The sequence below is a fragment of the Odocoileus virginianus genome, chromosome 6 (genome assembly GCF_023699985.2).
Source record: "Odocoileus virginianus isolate 20LAN1187 ecotype Illinois chromosome 6, Ovbor_1.2, whole genome shotgun sequence".
NCBI classification, from domain to species: domain Eukaryota; kingdom Metazoa; phylum Chordata; class Mammalia; order Artiodactyla; family Cervidae; genus Odocoileus; species Odocoileus virginianus.
The window spans coordinates 86,984,286-87,006,488 of record NC_069679.1 but is presented as its reverse complement, the minus strand read 5'-3'; the positions used below and the strand labels follow the sequence as shown (position 1 = coordinate 87,006,488).

Genomic DNA, 22,203 nt, shown 5'->3' with positions numbered 1-22,203 from the left:
AAGGGCCAATCACGGCGCGGCGGGGTTACAGGGCCAATCAGGCAGGGTTACAGGGCCAATCACGGCGCAGCAGGGTTACAGGGCCAATCACGGCGCGGCGGGGTTACAGGGCCAATCAGTCATTGTTACAGGGCCAATCAGGCAGGGTTACAGGGCCAATCACAGCGTGGCAGGATTACAGGGCCAATCAGTCATTGTTACAGGGCCAATCAGGCAGGGTTACAGGGCCAATCAGGCAGGGTTACAGGGCCAATCACGGCGCGGCGGGGTTACAGGGCCAATCACAGCGCGGCGGGGTTACAGGGCCAATCAGGCAGGGTTACAGGGCCAATCACGGCGCGGCGGGGTTACAGGGCCAATCACGGCGCGGCGGGGTTACAGGGCCAATCACGGCGCAGCGGGGTTACAGGGCCAATCAGGCAGGGTTACAGGGCCAATCACGGCGCGGCGGGGTTACAGGGCCAATCACGGCGTGGCAGCGGCCAGGAAGGGTGGTCTGATCATGGCCCTCCAGGGACAAGACAGAGTAGGACGGGACGTGCCGGCTTCCGTGTCACCCCATGAAAAATGGGGAAGGGTTCTGAAATAGACGATGCCCGAGGCTCCCTCCAGCTCAGATATTCTGGGAGATGGGACATCTGAAAAGTCGGTTGCTGACTGGCCACTGGGAGGAAGGGGCAAGGAGATCACCGTTGAGGGGATAATCCCTGCGAGGATTTGGAGAGGCAGCAGAGATTAGGTGACACTTGGGAAAATCAGGAGCCTCGGAAGAGAAGGCAGTCTGGGTTCTTGGCAACTCTGTCCCTAGTTTTCCCTGAGGCCTGGAAGCTGCCACTCGAGCTGAGGCAGAAGATGGCGGCGGGACCCGCGTCCTCTCCCCAGCCTGAAGGGCCTCACCGTTGCCATGGCGATGGCTAGGCGGCGCGATGTGGAGCTTCGCGCGGTGACCACTTCCTTTCTTTGTTCCCATCCCGACTGTCCTTACCACCTCTGGGGCTCTAAGAAAGCGCCCGAGTAGGGGATTTCTGGGCTTGTTTGACTCACCTCAGGAGCAAATCTCTTTCTCTCCTGACATTGCTTTTCTCCTCCAAGGAATTCCACATCCTGACTAGAAGTTCTGAGGCACTTGGGTCCTATTTCTTGAGGGAGGCAGAGGACACATCTGAAATATAAAAGCTATTAAGTGAGAATGGAATAAAGTTTGGTGTGTCCGTTTCTCATGTCTCTGATAGTAGCGGCAAGTGATGCTTTATGGGAAAGGCACAGTAGTTGCCTTCGATGAAGTCAGTTTCCCAAGGTTAGAGATGTGAGCCACTTTGGCCCTGAATAACTCATTCCGGCTCTATCATTCATGTGAGCTCCTCTAAGCCCTTCTGGAACTTATTTATTCTTTCAGCCTTTATTGGATTTCAAATGATAGAGTCGACCCCTGAGACTTGCGGCTGAGTCGTGCCCTCATCCATCAGCTGCGGACTCCAATTGTGAACTAACGTTCTCTGTAGAAAATTCTCTGCTGGGGTCCTTTCCTTGGCCCTGCCACTCAAAAGCTGTGACCGTGAGCAAAGTCCTTCCATCTCCCTGAGACTAGGTTTTCTATTTGAGCAAACAAAAGTAGGAGCGTCTAACAACCCCTAGCTCATGGGGTGGCTGTATTTTGAGGTTGTATTCATCACTGCATCTCCAGAGCCCAACAGGCCCTGACACATCACAAAAGTCCAGTGAATGGCTGTCAGTGGAAGAGATAAAAAGAAACATCAGTGACACTTCTGTACCAGTGGGAACTCTTGATGGCAAACAACGGAAACCGAGTCAAACTAGCTTAAACAAACATGGGGAGTTGCCAGCTCATATAACTGGGAAGTCCAGTGGTGAAGTTGTTTTTAGCCATGACTAGATTCCAAGGTCTCTAGGAAACTCTGAGAACATGAAACATTGGAGCAAAAAATAATTTTTTCTTGGTTTGGGGCCCACCTCTGCAGGGACAGGAACAAAGTTTCTGTGTCAAAAAAACACTTGGATTTTTCATCCTCTCCTCCCCTTGCAAGGTAATTGATCTTGGGTGAATCACTTTTTTCTAAGTCCTGGCTTTCAACTCTCTAGGATAGGATAAGGATATTTGCTTTGCATAGGATGGTTGAAAGCTAAAAGAAAAGTGAAAGATTTCTACCAGCCTTAAAATATAACGTAAATGCAAGATGAATGACATGTATACTATCTTTGGTTTAAGTAAACATAAAAGCCTAATTTACTTTGCAGGAATTCATCTCCAGAAGCACATTCAGGACACCTCTTTATGTAAGTCTGTTCTGGTGCTGGGTCTTCCCTGGTGGTTTAGTGGTAAAGAATATGCCTGCCAATGCAGGAGACACTGGTTTGATCCCTAGGTTGGGAAGATCCCCTGGAGAAGGAAATGGCAACCCACTCCAGTATTCCTCCCTGGAAAATCCCATGGACAGAGGAGCCTGGTGGGCTACAGTCCCTGGGGTTGCAACACAACCCAGACACAACTTAGTGACTAAACAACAGCAACAATTGCTGTGCTGACACCCAGTATTTACTGACTGCTTTAGATGAATTATCTTATTTAATTCTTACCTAACTCTAGGTGGTAGGCACTGGTATTAGTTCCATTATAAAGAGCAGGAAACTGGGGCTTCAGGCAAACAAGTAACTCTTCCAAAGAACACGGATAGCAGGTAGTGGAGGCAGGAGATGACTGCTCAGGTCTGCCCGAGCATCCTACACGTGTCACACCTGGGGATGCTGCTTTTGTTCTCCATGTTCTCCTGGCCCATCACAGCATGGTGGGGCTGGAAGGGACTCGGCGAGTACAGGGCCACACTACCCCATCTCACCGAGGCCCAGGGAAGCCAAGACTAAGCCTCAGCCTTTTGATCCCCAGTCTCCATCTGCCAGAGCTAAAGGAAGCCCTAGGAATGCCAACCAAGGATGCATCGAAGGAGAGCTCACAGAACCGCTGGAGACCCAGGAGCAGGCCACGCGGCATGAGCGGTGCCTGAACCATGCCGCAGAGTTGGCCTGCGGGACACCCCTCCCACCGCAGCCAGTACCAGATGCAGCAGCTGGCACCAGCAAAACTGCTAACGCAGACACCAGCCGCAGCCCCTGGCCGAGGTCTCACATACACAGGAGCTCCATTCTCCAGCATCTTCTGTGGTTCCTGCCTCCTTGTTTTGCTAATCCTTCACTCAAAATCTGGTTAGGTACATGTGATCGGTGGAGCCCATGTCATGCGCCCAGGTCCTAGCTACAAGAGAGGCTGAAAGCAAGGGTCTGGTAACTTAGCTATTAGAGTGAGAAGCACCCATGTCATCCACCAAGACTCGAAAAAATGGCGAGTTTTCCAGACCTTGAAAGGGATTCAGGTATCTGGTGGCCAGAACTAGGGTTCTTGAAATTCTGAATGGGAATAAATGCAGTCTCAGGGGCTGTTGACTTCCCCCCAACCCCTACCCTAGGAGTCAAAAAGCAAATGTCGTTGGTCCCCCTTTCCTGCTTCCAGGAGGTTGTGCCCTGCACCAAGCCTTTCCAAAGCCCACTCTTCTCAGCTCTCTGCTCTTTGCAAGGTGGATGCGATCTATAGCCTCTGTACTGGGTCTGATTCATGGGCATGTGGTACTGTATCATGTTGTAACGTAAATAAAAATACATAAAAACCACAAGGATGGAGGCCTCCTTGAGCCCCCACTCTCTGTTAGCAGCCTCAAGCTACGACTCGGGTGCATGTGGAGTCCACATCGCCGCTGGAAGATGCTGGGGGCGGACTGCCTCTCTCCTGCTGTCCACGGAAGTCTTTCTCCTCTTGTCCTCTTTGTCCTCCCCCAGACCTGACCCCCGAGGCAGCTAACCAGACGTGGTTTGGAAAGGCAAGGGCTCCCCATGCCAGTGTGCAGGGACCTCTCGGGATAGGAGCCACCAACCCCCAAATACCCTCTGCCCGCCTCCTGTCTGTAGACAAACATTAGCCTCCTAGGCCTTCCCCCAGTTCCAAAGAATACATTTATTCAGAGACGTGAGAGAAAGGAGGAAAGGAAAAGAGTCAAGCAAGACAAAATAGTAACAGTTTGACCATTAAACAAAGTCAAGGACCTTTGGCTCCTCCTCACGGGCTACAGATAATATTCTTGGCCATGCCCTGTGAGCTGTTGGGCAGACACGAAGAGCCCCACCAGGTGGAAGATGTTAACAGCACAGTGACAGCACATAGACCCCAGACCAGCTGGAACCAGCAGGTTGATGATTCTGACTCTCGATTACCTCACCACCAGAATCAGAAGAATGTCCATGAGCTGATCAGGCATCCCACAAACCCCCTTCCTCACCCTGTGTCCACAAGCCTTTCCCTGAAAATCATCGAGGAGTTCAGCTCTTTTGAGCACTCACTGCCTGGATTCCTTGATTGTCCCTTGCAATAAATGCCGTGCTTTCCTTGACCACAGCCTAGGGTCAGTATATTGGTTTTACTGTGCAAGGCTGAGCGGCCCCAAGTTTGGTTCATGGCACCCGGATGGAGGTGTGAGTTTCCCGAGTCCAGCAGGAGAGAGGCGCTCAGGAGGCAGGGAACCACCGCTCTCGGTGAGTTGACGGCTCTTCTTGCCCCAGTCCGTGACTCTGCCCTGGCGCACGCCCTGGGGTGATCGTCTGCGGCAGCTCCGTCTCCTGCTCCTTTGAAGACGTGAGCTTTTGGCACCTGATTTAAATATTTTAAAGAAATTCACTTGTGTAGGATCGATGGTGTCAGAAGCCTCCATCATCTGATGTCTCGTTGTCACCAAGTTATTACCCTTTGTTGGAAACGGGTAAACTCAATCAAGCAGCGAAATGACAGCCCTGCCCCCATCACGTGACTGGTTCATGAAGGTGCAAAGATTAGTACCTGGGTTTCCTGACTCCCCAGCCGGAATTATTCTAGACTCAAAGATTTTGAGCCGGAAGGGCCCTTAGGACTCCTCTCGTTTTATGGGTGAAAGCACCAGGGCCCCGGGGGGTTAACTGCCGTGGCACCCCTCGGCACAGCTGGTGAGTGGCCCAGCGGACAGAAGCACAGGCGTGCACTGTGGCTCTGAGAATCACACAGACCAGGTTCCGGTTCTGCCCTCACCTCGCTGCCAGCCAGCCCGTCCCTCTAGAACGGGGACTGTGCTGTGCTAAATCACTCAGTTGTGTCTGACTCTTCGAGACCCCATGGACTGTAGCCTGCCAGGCTCCTCTGTCCATGGGAATCTCCAAGCAAGAAGACTGGAGTCAGTTGCCATTTCCTTCTCCAGGGGATCTTCCCCACCCAGGGATGGAACCTGAGTCTCTCAAGTCTCCTGTTTTGGCAGGTGGGTTCTTTACCACTAGCACCACCTGGGATCAAAGGGGCACAGTTGCATCCATTTTGTAGCAGTGTTTAGCTACTAAAGGAAATAAAAAAAAAAACTCTTCGAGCAGTAGCTAGTATGTACCAGGCATATCTTATCTGCTAATTCCTCTTTGCCCATCCCCCCTGGACTCCTAGTCCAGTGTTCCAGTGGCTGATTTGCCTTGATGGTCCCTAATACTCGAGACACCTCCCGTCCCCTGCCTTATGGGGGAGAGTTAGGCCAACCTCCTCATTAACCAAAATGACTTGATTAAGTGTCACCCGGTAATCCTAAAAGTCCCATTATTAAGACCTAGTAGAATCCCCAGTCGCAATCCAGGAAACCATCCTCAAAAGAGCCAGATGACCAAGCTTTTCCTCTTGTGTCTCCTGCACCAAGATTTTATAAGCGGTGATTATCATTGTCATTTTTTTCCAGCTTCTCATTTTGGGGGGTTATTTACGGTCACATCCTGCAAATAGGTGCCCCCCTGCATTCTCAGGGCGGTGACTCGGCTGAGTGTCCCTCCCCGGTCCCTCTCAGCTCCGATTTTTGGGTCGGTGATATCTCATTATATTCTAAAGAGCTACCCACAAAGCAGGGCACCACAGATGCAATTAAATCTGCTTCTGTAACCACACTGCTCTTAAGCAAAATATATTGATCGCCAAAGCTTTGCACCCACTTTAATCAAGTAATCTAAACAGGGCTTAAGCTTCAGAAGCCGAGCGATGTGCCCGGCTTCAAAGCGCTTTCTTATACTGAATTAATTTATCCAGGATGTACTGATGCTCCCCGCAGCCCCGTGGATTATAATGTTAGAGGTCGCGATCGAGGCTCTGATAATACCCGGAGGCCTGGCCTCTATTGACTGTCATGTAAAAAGACACAAAGGGGAGGCGGCGCAGGGGAGGGGTGGGGTTTGACTGAGCAAGACTGAGCCAGCCCCATCCGCTGCCCTCGGAGGCCCTGCTCTCTGGCCCTGGCTCCACGGCTAGTGTCTGGGATGGGGTGGGGAGTAGCCGGGGTCCGCATCCAGAAGGGCTGCAAGAACGGGGGAACTGCTGCGGGACGCCCCAGCTGAGGCTGAGTGGAAGCCAGCGGGATGGCGAGTGTGTGTGTGCGCGCGTGTGCGTGTATGTGTGTGTGCGTGCATGTATGTGTGCGCGTGTGCGTGTATGTGTGTGTGCGTGCATGTATGTGTGTGCGCGCGTGTGCGTGCCCAGCTGCCAGTCACCCTCCTGCCGTACGTGCCCCTCCCACCATTCAGCCAGAGAACTGCCCCTCTTGACCTCAGTCCCGTTCCAAATCTGGAGCCTCTGACCTTGTTACTCACTCATTCAACAACGGCCGGAGAACTTGCTGTGTGCTCAACATTATTCTAGGGCCTGAGGATACACCCCTGAGTAGGAAGGCAAAAATCCACAGTTTTGGACTTCCCCGTGGTCCAGTAGTTAAGAATGCACCTGCTAATGCAGGGGACACAAGTTCGATCCCTGGTTGGGGAAGATCCCACACGCCGCGGAGCAACTAAGCCCCGGGCCACGGCTGCGCTCTAGAGCCTCTGCTCTGCAACAGGGGAAGCCCCCACAGTGGGAGGCCTGCCCACCGCAGTCAGAGAGTAGTCCCCGCTCCTGCAACCGGAGAGGCACAGCAGCAAAGACCGGCACGGCCCAGATAAATAAGTACATGTTTTTAAAAACCCGTGTGTGTGAGCCGCTCAGTCATGTCCGACTCTCTGCGACCCCCTGGATTGTACCCCACCAGGCTCCTCTGTCCGTGGAATTCTCCAGGCAGCAATACCACAGTGAGCAGCCGGTCCCTTCTCCAGGCCTCTTCCCAGCCCAGGGATGGAACTGGGGTCTGCTGCATTGCAGGAGGTTCTTTACCATCTGCGTCACCAGGGAAGCCTCCCAGAAACCCATGGTTTCATGGAATTCGCTTTCCACTGGGGCGGATGGGAGAAAACTGACATGTTACCTTTTCATTAAAGATCTGGTGATGGGCTGACGTGGAAACGTACCCTAGAGTAAATAAGGCGGGACACAGGGTCAGGGAGTGTGTACGTGCGGGTGGTGTATCAGGGTGAGTTCAATGTGAAATCTAGGGGTCCTAACTGGGAAGGTGACATCTGAGCAAAGACCTGAAGGGGGTGGGCGAGGGGCGCCATAGACTTCTGGGGAAGAGCAGGTGCAAAGGCCCTGAGACAGGGCGTACCTGAGGGTTTGAGGGGCAACATGGAGGCCAGTGCAGCGGGGATAGAGTAGGCAAGGGGGCGGGAGGAAGACGTGATGTCAAGGGCCAGATGCAGGCAAGTCGGCCAGTGTGGTTAGCCCCTCGGCACAAGGACCGGGCCAGGGCTGGACTAAAGACACGGACTGAGGGTGTGTGTGCTCAGTCCACGAGCCATGTCCCCGTCTGCGGCCCCGGGCATTGTGGCCCGCCAGGCTCCTCTGGCCACGGGGTTTCCCAGACAAGAACGTTGCAGTGGGTTGCCACTTCCTTCTCCACAGTAGTTAGTAGTGTAGAGTAGTGATCTCGTCCCCGCGTGGAGCCAGAGCATAAAGCCAACATGGAGCGCGGTGAAGCTGAGTTGGGTGACGCTCTTTGAGTCTCTTAATCCTGCTGCGCCTGGAAACCCCGCACTTAGATTTTTCCATTCATGGGAGCCAATGAATCCTTCTTTTGGCTTAAAGCATTTTGAATTGTTTTTCCTAAATAAATCTCACAGCCATAAGATACTTGAAGCTGTTGATACTAGCTTCAAAGGTAGGGCGTACAACCCCAGCATCGTTTTCTCTGTTTCGCGCTGGAGGCCCGATCTGACGCTCATCTCTTCTTAGAAGGTCCGTCGTGACTCCTTGCCATGGACCAGGAGAACACCTCCTTCCCACAAGGCCCTGCCCGCTCCCTCCTTTATCCTCTCTCTGCCTCTGAACACACCTGGGCTCACAGAGGTTGGGGGCGGCAGAACTCTGAGCCCCTTTCCAAATGCCTCTCGACATCCCCCCCCCCGCTGCATCGCCCTCCAAACTGTCTGACCTTGTCAGCCCTTTCCCTCCTGAAGTAGAAGGAGAGGAGGAATGCCACCATTCTTCCCAGGGGGCGCCAGTGGTGAAGAACTTGCGTGCCAGTGCAGAAAACGTTAGAGACGTGGGTTCGATCCCTGGGTCAGGAAGATCCCCTGGAGGAGGACATGGCAATGCACTCCAGTGTTCTCGCCTTTAGAATCCCATGGACAGAGGAGCCTGGCGGGCTACAGTCCACAGGGTCACAAAGAGTCGGACGCGACTGAAGCAACTTAGCATGCACTCAATGACCTAAGATATGCCAGCTTTTACGTATGTTGAGTTTTTACATATTTAATTGCATTTTTGCAATTTTGGCTCCTCTGGGAGTTCTGATATTCACCTATTATTCTCACACTGCTGTAAGGCCAGCACCCAGTTCTGATGGCTTATGCCCACGCCACATAGACTTCTAAGTTTCCTAGCTGTTCATGGTTATTAGACACCCTTGTATATTATCATCACCTTGTATCCCAGGGGTCAGCAGAGACTCCCTGCCCTTTGAGATTCAAATGAAATGGAATCAAATGCTACTCTGTGTGTGGTCACAGCCCACTAGACTTCCTCCAATCTCTCCCACTCTCTGGGGAGCAGAAATGGTGACTGATATGGTGTTCCTATTTTCCCCTGACTTCAAGCTCCTCTGAGTTACTGATCACGTTGCTCAGGTGTAGGGCCTCCCCCCACCCCACCCCAGCTCCCATATTCTTAACAACTGTTCGGACACAGGGCATTTGTATGTAGACTTCACTGAAGGCGTTAGAGAGATGCAGGGAGTAAAGATGGAGGCGGGTAGAGATCACAGAGCAGGGAAGGAAAGAAAGCAAATACACCTCCCTCTGCATTTATTATTTGTCCGTTTCCAACATGAAGACTCTCCCTTGTGCCCGATCTCATCCCAGCCATGCTGCTAAATAAACCCTTTCTCTTCTTCCAAATCCCTCACTCCTCACTTCTCCAGGTTCATTCCCTTCCCTTCTCGTTCTCTCTCTCTTCTTCCCAACTCAATTCCCAGTCACTTTTGCAAACAAAAGAGTTCTTCACCCCTATGGCTCTGGGCTTATCTGTAGATCATCCATGGGACAGTCGCTCTGGATTCCTCTTCTGAGCAGCGCAGAAAAATCAACTTGGCTTTGAACTTTGTCCCACCCTTCTCCCAGCCACCCCTGTCTCTGCTGGGGGAAACGTGGTTTAGCTATCCACTCCCCAGTGTTATTATGAATGAGTTTATCACCTTCAGGAGGAAGAATCTACATAACCAGCCTCGGTTTTAAGAGCTTTAGTTCTTCTCTTTATTATTAATGATGAGAAAATGGATGCGATGTGAGGTTAGATGGATAAATAGCTATCCCAATCTAGCACGGTTAGCACCCAGGAGAGAGGAGATTTGAATCCAGGTGTGATGAAGGCAAATGTATGCCATTTCCATCACAGCATCACGAATCCAATGAAAACTGCATCATTATACCTGCCTAGATCACCTACATGCAGTCACAGAGCGTTTCCTCAGTGGAAGCAGCAGGCTGGGAAGGTTGATGGGGGCATGAGGATGGAGAGTAAATGGTCCCTTCGTCAAAGTGATCCTTCCTCTCACAGGGAGACAGGCCAGATGGTCAATGAAGTAAAGTGAAAATTCAGGAGATACAAGGAGAGCAGGATAAAATACTCGAAAAATACCTTACCTGTCTATTAAAGAAGGTGGCGCTAGTGGTAAAGAACCAGCCTGCCAATGCAGGAGATGTAAGAGACGCAGGTTCAATCCCTGGGTTGGGAAGACCCCCTGGAGGAGGGTATGGCAACCCACTCCAGTCGTCTTGCCTGGAGAATCCCATGGACAGAGGAGCCTGGTGGGCCACGGTCCATGGGGTCGCACAGAGTCGGACACGACTGAAGTGACTTAGCACGCAAGAAAGAAGCGGGATGACAGTGTTTATGAACTTGATTATGAAATCCTGGTGAGTTACTTACCTGCTCTGTACCTCATCTGTTTTCAGCTGTAAAATGAAGATAATAGTGGTACCTTCCGCACAGGATTACTGGAAGTTAAGTCAACTAACACACTTAGTGCCTGGCACACAGCAAGCCCGCAGGAAATGTGAGCTATTGTTATGGTGCGAGCTATTGTTATTAAAAAACACTTGGTGTGCCTGGCTAGGAATGAGTTTCTTTGATAAATATCACCGTCCCTTGTGGACGGGGAGGAATGAAGCTGCCTCCTCCACACCATGGAGCCGTTTCTGGCAGAGGCAGGGATGGAATGATGGCCTTTGGAGGCTGGTCTGCTATTGTTCCCTATGTTCCAATGGAGAGAAAGCAACTCAAGATCTTGAGATCATAGAGCAGGGAAGGAAAGAAAGCAAGGATACATCCCTCTGCATTTATTCCCTGAGACAGCAGGAGAGACTGCCAGGCGAGTTTATAGAAAAGGTAGGGTGATTTATTATTTGAGATAATTTATTATTATTTTTAATTCTTGGCTGTGTTGGGTCTTCGACGTGGCACCCGGCTTCTCTCTGGTTGCAGCGTGGGGGCTACTCTTCGCTGCGGTGACTGGCTTCCCGCCATGCACTAGGCTTCCTGTTGCAGAGCAGAGGTTACGGGGCCTCGGTGGTTGCGGTCCACGGGCTCAGCTGCCTCATGGCATGTGGGGTCTTCCTGGGTCACAGACCGAACCCACGCCCCCTGCACTGACAGGCAGAGTCCCTACCCCCGGACCGCCAGGGAAGCCCGGAGGGACTGATGTGAGATGGAGCAGATCGTGTTGAGGAAGGCTGATGTGATGAACAGCAACAGCGGCAACGAGCTCTGCCCGCAGACTCACGCTCCCACTGCGCGTGGTGGTCCCGATGCGGGAGGCCGCGGGCGGTCCAGGCAGGGACTCCGCTTCCCGGTTTGCCCTGTGGCCGAGGGGCAGCCACATTGAAACGTTCTCGCCGAGGCAGTGTGAGCAGAAGAAAGGGGTCCCCCCCCCCAGGCGGGCACCGTCTCTTGCTGGCAGAACTGACCAGACACGGCAGCAGCGCCCTCGTGCCGTGCCCCTCCGGCTTCCTGGGTAGATGGCCTCTGTGGGCTCCAGTAGCTGGGACAGTCCACACCTCCACAGAACATTCCTGAGCATCCTCTGTGTCTCAGACACGAAAGGATGATGCAAGGGCATCCCTTGCTGGATGCCTTATAATTTGCAGGCTCTTCATATGTCTTGCAATAATTCATATCCAAGGAGATCCATGTTCTGAGGCTCAAATGAAATGACCCGTGCTGAAGCGCTTTTTTAAAAAATATGGTTAAGCGAATTTTAGTTTAGTGGAGACTGAAGGAAGGGTTTAGGGAGCCCCATGAGGTCGCAGAGACCCTCCAGGGCAGTGAGCAAGGCTGAGACTTGGAAGTGAGACCAAAATGCTTTCTGTGCCTAGAGTCCCAAATTCCAGCTGAGTGGCCTTGAGTGGAGGCAGGAAGCATCCTCTCCGTGAGGGAAGACTCTTATGATGACACCGCAGGATTGGTAAGAAGGTCTACGAGAGGGTACATAAAGACCTGAGCGCACTGGTGTGCCAGCCAGGGCCTGGCAGGAGACAGCTGGCACGTTCAAGCCGGGTGATTTGAGAGACTGTGATAAAGAGCAGTTTACACTGGTGGGCAGAGACCGGGAAACGAGCGAGGAGCAGCGAGGACCCGGGCCGCAGTCTTGTGTCCAGGCTGGGGAGCAGCCCTTACTGCCTCCAGGCCTGAAGCGGGGAGAAGCAGTAACAGTCATCACAGTCCAGAAGCCACGCTAATGCAGGCGGCAGGAAGGAGAAGGCCACGCAACAGGAACGGCGGCTGTCACGCAGACGGACGCTGCTGACCGCTGGGGTCTCTGCGGGGAGAGGACTGGGGAGTACAGATGCCCAGCTTCCTCTCTGCCCACCCTCCCACTGCCAGACTCCAGCAGGAGGCAGAGGAAGCCAGGACCCTTGATCAGTGCAGAGGATGGAAGGGCGATGGGTCCAGGGATGCTGTTCCCCCAGTCCAGCACACGAAGCTGCCTAACTTACAAGAGCACTAAAAAAAAAAAAAAAAAGAAGAAGAGGGAGGAAAGAAAAAGAATTTATAGTCTGTAGATGTAACTGCAAATGAGAAGTCCACATGCTTCTTCCAAGGCACCACTTAGCTGAAAATTGGACCTCCTGGATGCCGGGCGTGCAGGTCTGTTCTCACCTCGAGCAGAGAAGATGAGCAAATGGCTTTCTGTGCTGGCCTCTTGCCAGGCCCTTTTCCACCTCTTTATTCCTTGTTCTCTGCTGTCCCTGCCTTAGAAGCCTCCATCTGGCGGCAACCCGCCTAAAGGCAGGGATTGGTGAGCCGAGGACCCGGGGTGCGTCCCCTGCTGCCTTAAGAGATGATTAGTGGCTGCTTGTCGGCAGACGCAGCTCGTCGGCATTTTAATATCCAAATGTCCCCCCACCCGCAGGAGGGAGGCCGCGGACGACTGGAGGCGTTTCACACAGAGAGCGGTGATTGCGGCAGCAATAATTTCCTTCAACAGCCATTCAAGCACTTCTGAATGTGTCTTAAAAAAGAAAGAGGGGAGGAAAGGGGAGGGGGAGGGGCAGGAGTCCTCCCTGTTTCCTGGCAAAAAGCAGCGTTCACACAGCGAACTTGAGCCGGATGGGACTTTAACATCAGCGTGGTTGTGGTTTTGAGCGCCTTGTCAGTGACCACCTTTCAGCCCGGAGACGTGGGCGAGGGCAACTTGGAGATGATCCAGGGCTGCCCCAGACCCCAAGATACAGCCCCGGCCGAGTCTGGCTGTCTTTAGGGTGGGTCAGGCCTGGTCTACCCACGGGTCCCGAGTGATGCTGCATCAGGCCTCCAGGAATAAGTGACCCTTCTCAGTTGAGCTCCTTCAGTCCACGGAGCAGCCGGTTCTCTGGCCAGAGCCTGTGCTCAGACCTGTGGTCCATTCATCAAAAGGCAGGCAGAGCGTGGTGAACTGTCATTCACACGCAACAAACACTTATGGAGGGTCTGCAGAACAGTAACGGCGGGCAAAGCCCCGGCAGTGACCCTGCAGAACAGAGGTCTGGGACAGGGTCCTGGAGGCCTGGCACCCACACTTAGGTGCTGGATCATAGCAAGGCCAGGGGTCAGCTGGGTCGGGGTGGGGTCAGCTGTGGCAGCAGGGGGCACCGAGCCTCAGAACAGGGGGCTGCCAGTTGGTCCGGAATTACGTCAACCCCTCGCCAATTGTGATAGTCCCCCCGGTACGTGGCAGCTGAAAAATACACAACGCTCTCTCCCATACGGAGTTTATCCTTTCTTACAAGCATCAAGAAGCACTCAGCTTGTCTTTTCCATGCTTATTGCAGGGATGCTCTTTCAAAGTCTTGCCGAAGGTAGGGGCAGCTCTGTTTTCTGTGCCAGGTCTAAGGAGACTCTTTTCAAAAATGATGAGATGAAAGTTTCAGGCCGCCGAGGCACCGGGGTTGCTCAGCAGAGCCCTTCGGTCTCTGCTTTAAGGCAAGACCGAGCCGCACTGGAAGGCGTCCTGGTTGTTCCTGCCGGAGCTGCCACCGAAAAGCCCCGCCCCACCCCCAAAGAGGTGAGCGAAGCCTGGCCACCAGTCCGGACACAGCAGCAGCTGCCCGAGAGGAGGCGGGTCCTGCCCCCTCTGCCTCTCCTAGGGCGATGGGCTGTGGCGCCCTGACCGCAGCTGCCTGGTGTCACTGCCACCCCAAGGGGCTGGCTGTCTCTACAAGGCCCCTTTCTGACCTGGTTCTCCTCTGGAGTAATGGGCATAGATTATGCGTCCGGTTTCATTTCTGGAAAGGAAGGATGGTCACGTGTTACTTTTGGCATCCCTTGTTCATAAGAGGGGTTTAGCCCACGTAATCTGTTCATCGCCCTTGGATTTCTGGGCACCGTCTGCTCTGAAGACTTCGAATGATACCGAGAAGAGAGAAATGCAGAGAAAAGACAGGAGGGCATGAAAGTGCAGGTTACCATTTACAAAACTAGAAACATGACTATTTTACTCACTAAAGGGGAGGACAGATGTCATCTATGCTCTTCTGGGGGGCTTCCCTGGTGGCGCAAGGGGTAAGGAACCCACCTGCCAATGCAGGTTCAATCACCGGGTGGGGAAGATCCCCTGGAGGAGGGCATGGCGACCCACTCCAGCATTCTTGCCTGGAGAATCCCACGGACAAGGGAACCCGGGGGGACTCCAGTCCCTGGGGTCACAAAGAGTCGGACACAACTGAAGCGATTTAGCATGCACACACGTGCTCTTCTGAATTACTCTTAGATCAAGTCGCCAAACGTCTCCTGAATATCCAAACGTGCCAACAGGCTTGTAAACAGGAGAACAGTTTGCAGAAGAGCATATGACTCATTTGCATAAAAAGGAAGGTATGTACAAATGAAATAAACCACATGAAGAATATGTGCACACACGCAACTGTGCAGCAAGTGTTGGAAGAAGACGCATTTCCGTGACTTCCTTCAGACTTCAGAGGCAGGGAAAGCTCTCTTATCTTCGAGACAATGTGTTATGTGAAACTTACCTGGTTTCCTTTTTTTTTTAAACTTATTTATTAACTGGAGGATAATTGCTTTACAGAATTTTCTGTCAAACCTCCACGTGAATCAGGCCGAGGCGCACCTGTGTCCCCTCCGTTTGAGCCCCTCCCGGCCCCCCACCCCCAGGTGGAGGCGGAGCTCCTGTTTGGGTCCCAGAGCCACAGGGCACATTCGGTCCCTTTTTGGCTCCAGCTCCCAGGGAGCCCAGATGTCAGCTTGTATTCTCCTTTCCATCGCGGTAGGCGCCACTTGAGAATAGTGATTCTCAGCCTTGGCTGCAGTTAATCTCACTTGGGCAGCTTGAAAAAATTCTGAGGCCCAGGCCACACCCCAGAGCAATTGTCAGAACCTCTGGGGGTGGGGCCCAGACAACCTATTTTTGAAGGATGTGCAGCGCGTTTCAGATCACTGCTCCAGGGACTTTGCTGGTAGTAGAGTGGATAAGAGTCCGCCTGCCAGTGCGGGGGACATGGGTTCGATCCCTGGTCGGGGAAGACTCCGCAGGCTGTGGAGCAGCTGCAGTCCGTGCACCAGAGCTGCTGAGCCCCTGACCTGCGACTGCTGAACTCTGCACGCCTAGAGCCCGCGCCCCCACCACGGCGCGGCCCCTCACCACAGCCAGAGAGAGCCCACGCGTAGCAGCCAAGATCCAGCGCGACCAAAATTAGAAAAACACAGCACGGCTCCAGCCTCAGGTCTGAGTCCTCACGTTCCCTTACCTACCTTTATTGACATTTTCCTTGGATCTGATTCTTATTTATGTGCAATTTTTTCATTTGATTTTGTGTGTCTGTAAATTGCCACAAGTCCTCTCTGGAACAAGATATAATGTAGACAAAAATGATAAACTTGTATTCAAACTATATAGCCCCCAGGCCAGAGCTGTGTGGTTTCAGTGGGGAGAACAGTCTCTGCAGGAGGGTATGGGGGAAAGCTGAAATCGCATCACGCTCCAGGGTGTGGGGCCAGTCTGCCCCCCCCAGATAAGCCCTCCTCTCAAAGATCCCAAAGGAAGACATCCTTTGGCCCAGTAGCTGCCCCTGTAGACACAATATTGTGGGCGGGAGTAAGGTGCAGAGAATTCAGATTCTGTATGAAATACGTTCCAGGATGTGTCAGTGTATTTTCTTCCTGGTTATTTGAGGACAACATGACCTGCTAAATAAAGCTTGTGTGTGACTGGGAGAAGATGCATGTGACGCCTTCCTGAGGGGAATTCCCCACCATCATTTGCTAACGCAGGGCTGATTGGGATAACTACCTCCCACGAGAATTATGCTCACTGTTTCTTGGGTGGGAGCCAGGTGGGGCTGGCGCCAGCGTGAGGGAAGCAGGTGGTCCATTCTCTCCTCCCACCCAGATTACCCTCTTTTGGATGATCACCTTATTCATCTGTCCCCGGTACCTTGCAAGGAGTCGATGACTTGTGGATAAGTAGGGTTGGAGAGGAAGGCTGGCTTCTGCCCTGAACTACAGGAAGCAGGGGTGAAGACTTAGGGTGTGAGGACGGGGAGCGTGTGGGGTGCAGGGATGAAAGGATCAGAGAGCGCTTGAGGGAAGTGCCATCTCCTGGTGAAACGGGGGTGCAGGTGGGAGAAGCTGGAGGATTCTGGAGAGAGAGGGTCCAGAGGAGAAAAGCCCTCCTAAAGAGAAGCGATGGATCCACTTTGAAAGTTTGCCAAAGGGCACCGGTTGCCACTGGCTCAGGTGGAAGCTTTAAACTCAGATGCCTCGCACACCTGTATCTTCACAGGCAGGACCAGGCGAGGCAAGGGAATGTCGGTAAAGACCCCAACGGCAGCTGGAGAAAGATGCTCTCAGGAGCACCAGGGACTCCGCCCACGTTGCAGCAGATCCCTGAAAGTCCTCCCAGGAGTCGCAATGCTCCTTGCCCCACCAGGCAGCCAGTTCTTAGATAAGTCCTGGGCAGACGTGGCCCAGGGGTACCTGAAGGAAATCGAAGCTCACAGTGCTGAGAGCAGAAACTTCCAGAACCCTTGAGGCTGATGTTAGCCAGCTTATTGCCCAGGAGACTCTACAAGAGAACTTAAAAATAGCATCTTCTCTAATTGCTTGAGTCTCTGGGTGTTTAGTAACCATGTCTGGCAGAGTCTATACCCGAGGCAGGCTGGCTGTGGGGAAAGACATTGTTAAAATAAAACCATTAGCTTAATAGGCTTGATGAAAAGAGTGGCGGGTCGGGAATTTCCTCTTGCAATATGTTCTCCACTCCAAACAGTTCTTGAAACCAGTGGGCCATGTTAGTTACCGACTAAAATGTCCCAGTATCTCTCAAGTCGTTGTATTTTTCTTATGAACCTAACAACCATTACCTCTGAAAACAGCTGGAAGTCCCAGAGTTTCCAGCATCAAATAGGGCCATGTGTCACTACCTCTTTTTCGCTGCTGATTTATTTATGATGGTTCCCTGGTGACTGTGCACACACACACGTGAGCACACAGACACGCGCATGTCACAAGCATGCGGGCACACTCACACATGCACGGTCTTGCCATCTTTCAGGGAAAAGAAGCATCCGCCGATGAGCTGGAAGCATGGAGTTGTGAAGACAGTTAGCAAGGCCAAGGGTTCCGTGACGCCAACATACTAAAGAACGTCAGGCCAAGAATAAAAGTGGAGTCTGAGAACAAAGGAACAGGATGGGGTGGAATCCGCTGAGGGAAAGTATTAAAAATGAGTGCTGGGACTTGCCTGGTGGTCTGGTGGTTAAGACTCCATGCTTCCAATGTAAGGGGCACAGATGCCATCCCTGGTCAGGGAACTAAGATCCCACATGCTGTGCAGCAAAAAAATAAAAGAAAGACCATCATAGATTGCTCACATTTTTTAAAAAGTCCTTTCAGGTCTTACTTTTGACGGGTTTAAAGATGGCCCAAAGAGTGTCTGCGAAGACAGGTGACGGTGACTGTCTTTACACCACCACACTGCTGGTCAGTGTCTCCAAAGAGAATTACATGACCCGTCAGGCCAGAAAGGGGAAGAGTTTTGTTTCCCAGTGGCTCAGTCGTGTCCAACTCTTTGCGACCCCATGGACTGCAGCACGCCAGGCCTCCCTGTCCATCACCAACTCCCAGAGTTTACTCAAACTCATGTCCATTGAGTCAGTGATGCCATTCAACCATCTCATCCTCTCCTCCCACCTTCAATCTTTCCCAGCATCAGGGTCTTTTCCAATGAGTCAGTTCTTCGCATGAGGTGGCCAAAGTATTGGAGTTTCAGCTTCAACATCAGTCCTTCCAGTGAACACCCAGGACTGATCTCCTTTAGGATGGACTGGTTGGATCTCCTTGCAGTCCAAGGGACTCTCAAGAGTCTTCTTCAACACCACAGTCCAAAAGCATCAATTCTTCAGCGCTCAGCTTTCTTCACAGTCCAAATCTCACATCCATACATGACCACTGGAAAAACCATAGCCTTGACTAGATGGACCTTTGTTGGCAAAGTAACATCTCTGCTTTTTAATATGCTATCTAGGTTGGTCATAACTTTCCTTCCAAGGAGTAAGTGTCTTTTAATTTCAAAGCTGCAGTGATTTTGGAGACCGAGAAAGTAAAGTCTGCCCCTCTTTCCATTGTTTCCCCATCTAGATGTTTTTCTGGAACTCTCTTGCCTTTTTGTTGATCCAACGGATGTTGGCAATTTGATCTCTGGTTCCTCTGCCTTTTCTAAATCCAGCTTGAACATCTGGAAGTTCACGGTTCACATATTGTTGAAGCCTGACTTGGAGAATTTTGAGCGTTACTTTACTAGTGTGTGAGATAAGTGGAATTGTGCGGTAGTTTGAGCATTCTTTGGCATTGCCTTTCTTTGGGACTGGAATGAAAACTGACCATTTCCAGTCCTGTGGCCACTGCTGAGTTTTCCAAATTTGCTGACATATTGAGTGCAGCACTTTCACAGCATCATCTTTTAGGATTTGAAATAGCTTAGCTGGAATTCCATCACCTCCACTAGCTTTATTCGTAGTGATGCTTCCTAAGGCCCACTTGACTTCACATTCCAGAATGTCTGGCTCTAGGTGAGTGATCACACCATCGTGATTATCTGGGTCGTGAAGATCTTTTTTGTACAGTTCTTCCGTGTATTCATGCCACCTCTTCTTAATATCTTCTGCTTCTGTTAGGTCCTACCATTTCTGTCTTTAATTGTGCCCATCTTTGCATGAAATGTTCCCTTGGTATCTCTAATTTTCTCAAAGAGCTCTCTAGTCTTTCCCATTCTGTTGTTATCCTCCATTTCTTTGCATTGATCACTGAGGAAGGCTTTCTTATCTCTCCTCGCTATTCTTTGGAACTCTGCATTCAAATGGGTGTATCTTTTCTTTTCTCCTTTGTTTTTCCTCTTCTCTTCTTTTCACAGCTATTTGTATTTCAATTAGTGCCCTTTTAATTAAAGATAGAAAGATTATAGCCAAAAATAACACAAAGGCAACAGGGTCGAAGAACCCACTTGCAATATTTATCACCTTTGATAGAAATGGAAATGTAGCAACATAAATGTTTGAACAGGTACATCTTCCCCCTTCAAATATGAACACGTCAAGAGGTATTTTAAAAGCCCTGCCTCCTTGATTTTGTAATTCACATTTCACCCCTACATCTTAGCAGCTTCAACGTAAGATCATAGTAAACCGTTTCCTTCTTATTTAGTAAGTCAGGAGTTAAGGCGTCAGTTGTATTTAAATACACCAAGAGTTTGCAGAGGGAGAGAGGGGGACCTTTAACTACTTGGTTATTGTTGATCTGTGGGCGAACTCGGCTCCTGCCACTCACCAGGCACACAAAGGTGATTGGAAGGAAGGGTTCATGGTAGAGATGACCTGCTGTTTTCTGCATCTGCTGAAAAAGGCTTAAACTGCGGAGAGATGAAAAGGTTTCTCATCAGTGAGAGCTGTCAAGCACCAGGCTCAGCTCGAGTGGTGATGAAACGCTTTTGCATATGTGTGTTTTCCAGAATAGTTTAGAATAGCAATTTTTGAAGGCAGGAAGTCGCAGCTTCATTATTCCTGCTACATGTATTAATGAGTCACATTTCATTTATTTTTAAGAGGAGCTATAAATAAAGCCGGGGCATGGTTCCAGTACTGTTTATGTTGAAAAGTGTTTTATTATTATTATTATTATTTTGTACTGGGGGGGAATCACTGGAGAGTAAAAATACTTTATATTCACTGGAGTTTGTAATATTGACGATACCCCTCCCCTCGGGATTTTTGCAACTTTAAATATTCTGCCTTTAGAAGACAGTATTTTGGGGACATCCTTGGCAGTCCAGTGGTTACGACTACAAGTTTCCACTGCTGAGGGCTTGGGTTTGATCCCTGGTCGGGGAACTAAGATTCTGCATGTTGTGTGGTGTGGCCCAGAAATAAAAAAAAAAAAAAGACAACGCTTTGGTCTGAAACACATGTACACATAATACTTAAATGTATGTGCAGGGAAAAAGTCAAGAAGCGGATGTGTTGGATTACCGTGTTGGGTCCCTTTCATACTTCTTCCATCTCCCCCCATTCTTGCCAAAGTTCCCTGACGCAGTCTTCCCTTGCCACACACGGCCACGTTGCTTTGGCTAGCATCATCAATAGGAGGTGAGGTCAAAACACATCCGATGGCCAACAGAAAGGCTTTAAATGCTGTTCATGTGGGTTGGCTTGGCCGCTTGCGTTCCTCTCTGGTGGCGTAAGAAGAACCTGCCCCGGATAGTGGGTGATGTTTTAACTTCGATCTTGGGCAAGACAGATGAGGAGTAGATTTGGATTTGACTTGACGCCAAGGCACAGCCGCCAACTCACAGACCTCTGAGTGGGAAATAAACACTCGCTGCGAATGACTGAGGTTTTTGGAATTGTTTGTTACACAGCAATAACTAATAGAGGAAGCTTCAGATGATTTTTAAAATTTGTTTTCTTGTGATACATCTGTAGTTCCAAGCTTTATACAATGAAAAAGGAATGTTATTTCATTCATTCAGTCAGTAGTTATAAATGGATCACCTCCTGCATGCCTGCCCCTCTGCTAGATACTGGGAAAAAACAGGTGATGAAGAAACAGTTGATTTACACGTCCTCATGGAACTTGGAGTCTAATAGGGAAGATGGACATTCATCTAATCACAAATGTACACACACAAACGTAAACTGCAGTGTGAATAGTGCTACAGCTAGGAAGTGCGTGGTGCTAGAAGCCCATAGAAAATAGAAATGTGACTTAAGCAGAAACGCCAGGAAGGGCTTCACAGAGGAGGTGACAATTGAGCTGAGATCTGGAGAATGAGTGGGAGTTAACCGGATGAAGGGGTGTGAGAAAAAAAAGAAACTTTTGGTAATAATAGCTTTGTTTTTATTTTTCAGGTCCTGTCTGACTGCCATAACAAGTAACATGTAGCCTGAGGACCAAATTACCATTGATCTTGATGCTAACAGCCTAGAGCTATATAGCAGGAGCTCCTAACTGTCCATCAAAACCGCGGTCCCTCTCCCATAGTTTGGGATGTTCCTGGGATGTGGCCACTCTGACAGGGACTCATTCCCCAGCTCCCAGATCATTTCGCAGCTCCCCAGCTGTGTTCAGTTGCCACTGTTCTTTGCCAGCGGGCCTGAGCCCCAGGGATGGGTGTCACTTCTGGGCCAGGACTGTTAAGAAGTAGGTGCGCCTGCCCCTGCTGGCTCTTTCCCCTCCCCCAGCAGATGAAGCTGACGACAACAGGACTCTGAATAACCCCCTGGAAGAAAGCTGTCCACCACCTAGGAACACCTACCTTGGGATACCCGTTCACTGTTCTGTTCACAAGAAATAAACTGTTATGTCAAATCGCTGAAGTCTGGAGACATATAAACAGCTGTATTATGATGAGTAATAAACTTCACAAAACTTTATGCTAGTGTCCGTTATGTTTTCAAACCTTATTCAAGATTCCACATTGTATTTAGTTGCATTGAACAGCTTCAGCTATATGCTACAAATTCTGATAAATCTTTCATTTTTATTCTGTTACAGATATTTAGTATTTTCCCTTATTATGGCTTCTTAGGTGGTTCAGTGGTAAAGACTCTGCATGCCAATGCAGGAGACACAGCGGATGCTCTGGAGGAGGAGACGGCCAGCCACTCCAGCAGCCTTTTCCTGGAGAATCCCATGGCTGGAGGACCTGATGGCTTACAGCTCACGGGGTCACAAAGAGTCAGAAC

General features: G+C 50.8%; 1 long non-coding RNA gene across 3 annotated transcripts; it reads left to right on the top strand.

Annotated features, from left to right (window-relative positions):
* Positions 1 to 374: 374 nt before the first annotated feature.
* On the top strand, positions 375 to 21,826 carry LOC139035528 (uncharacterized). 3 transcript variants are annotated; one of them, XR_011488105.1, is made up of 4 exons: positions 375 to 943; positions 1,093 to 2,045; positions 2,257 to 2,295; positions 2,903 to 4,575. It is a non-coding gene; the product is annotated as an uncharacterized lncRNA (long non-coding RNA). The 3 variants fall into 3 exon arrangements; XR_011488104.1 differs by lacking the exon at positions 2,903 to 4,575 and adding an exon at positions 21,367 to 21,826 and having other exon boundaries at positions 375 to 2,045; XR_011488103.1 differs by having other exon boundaries at positions 375 to 2,045.
* Positions 21,827 to 22,203: the final 377 nt, after the last annotated feature.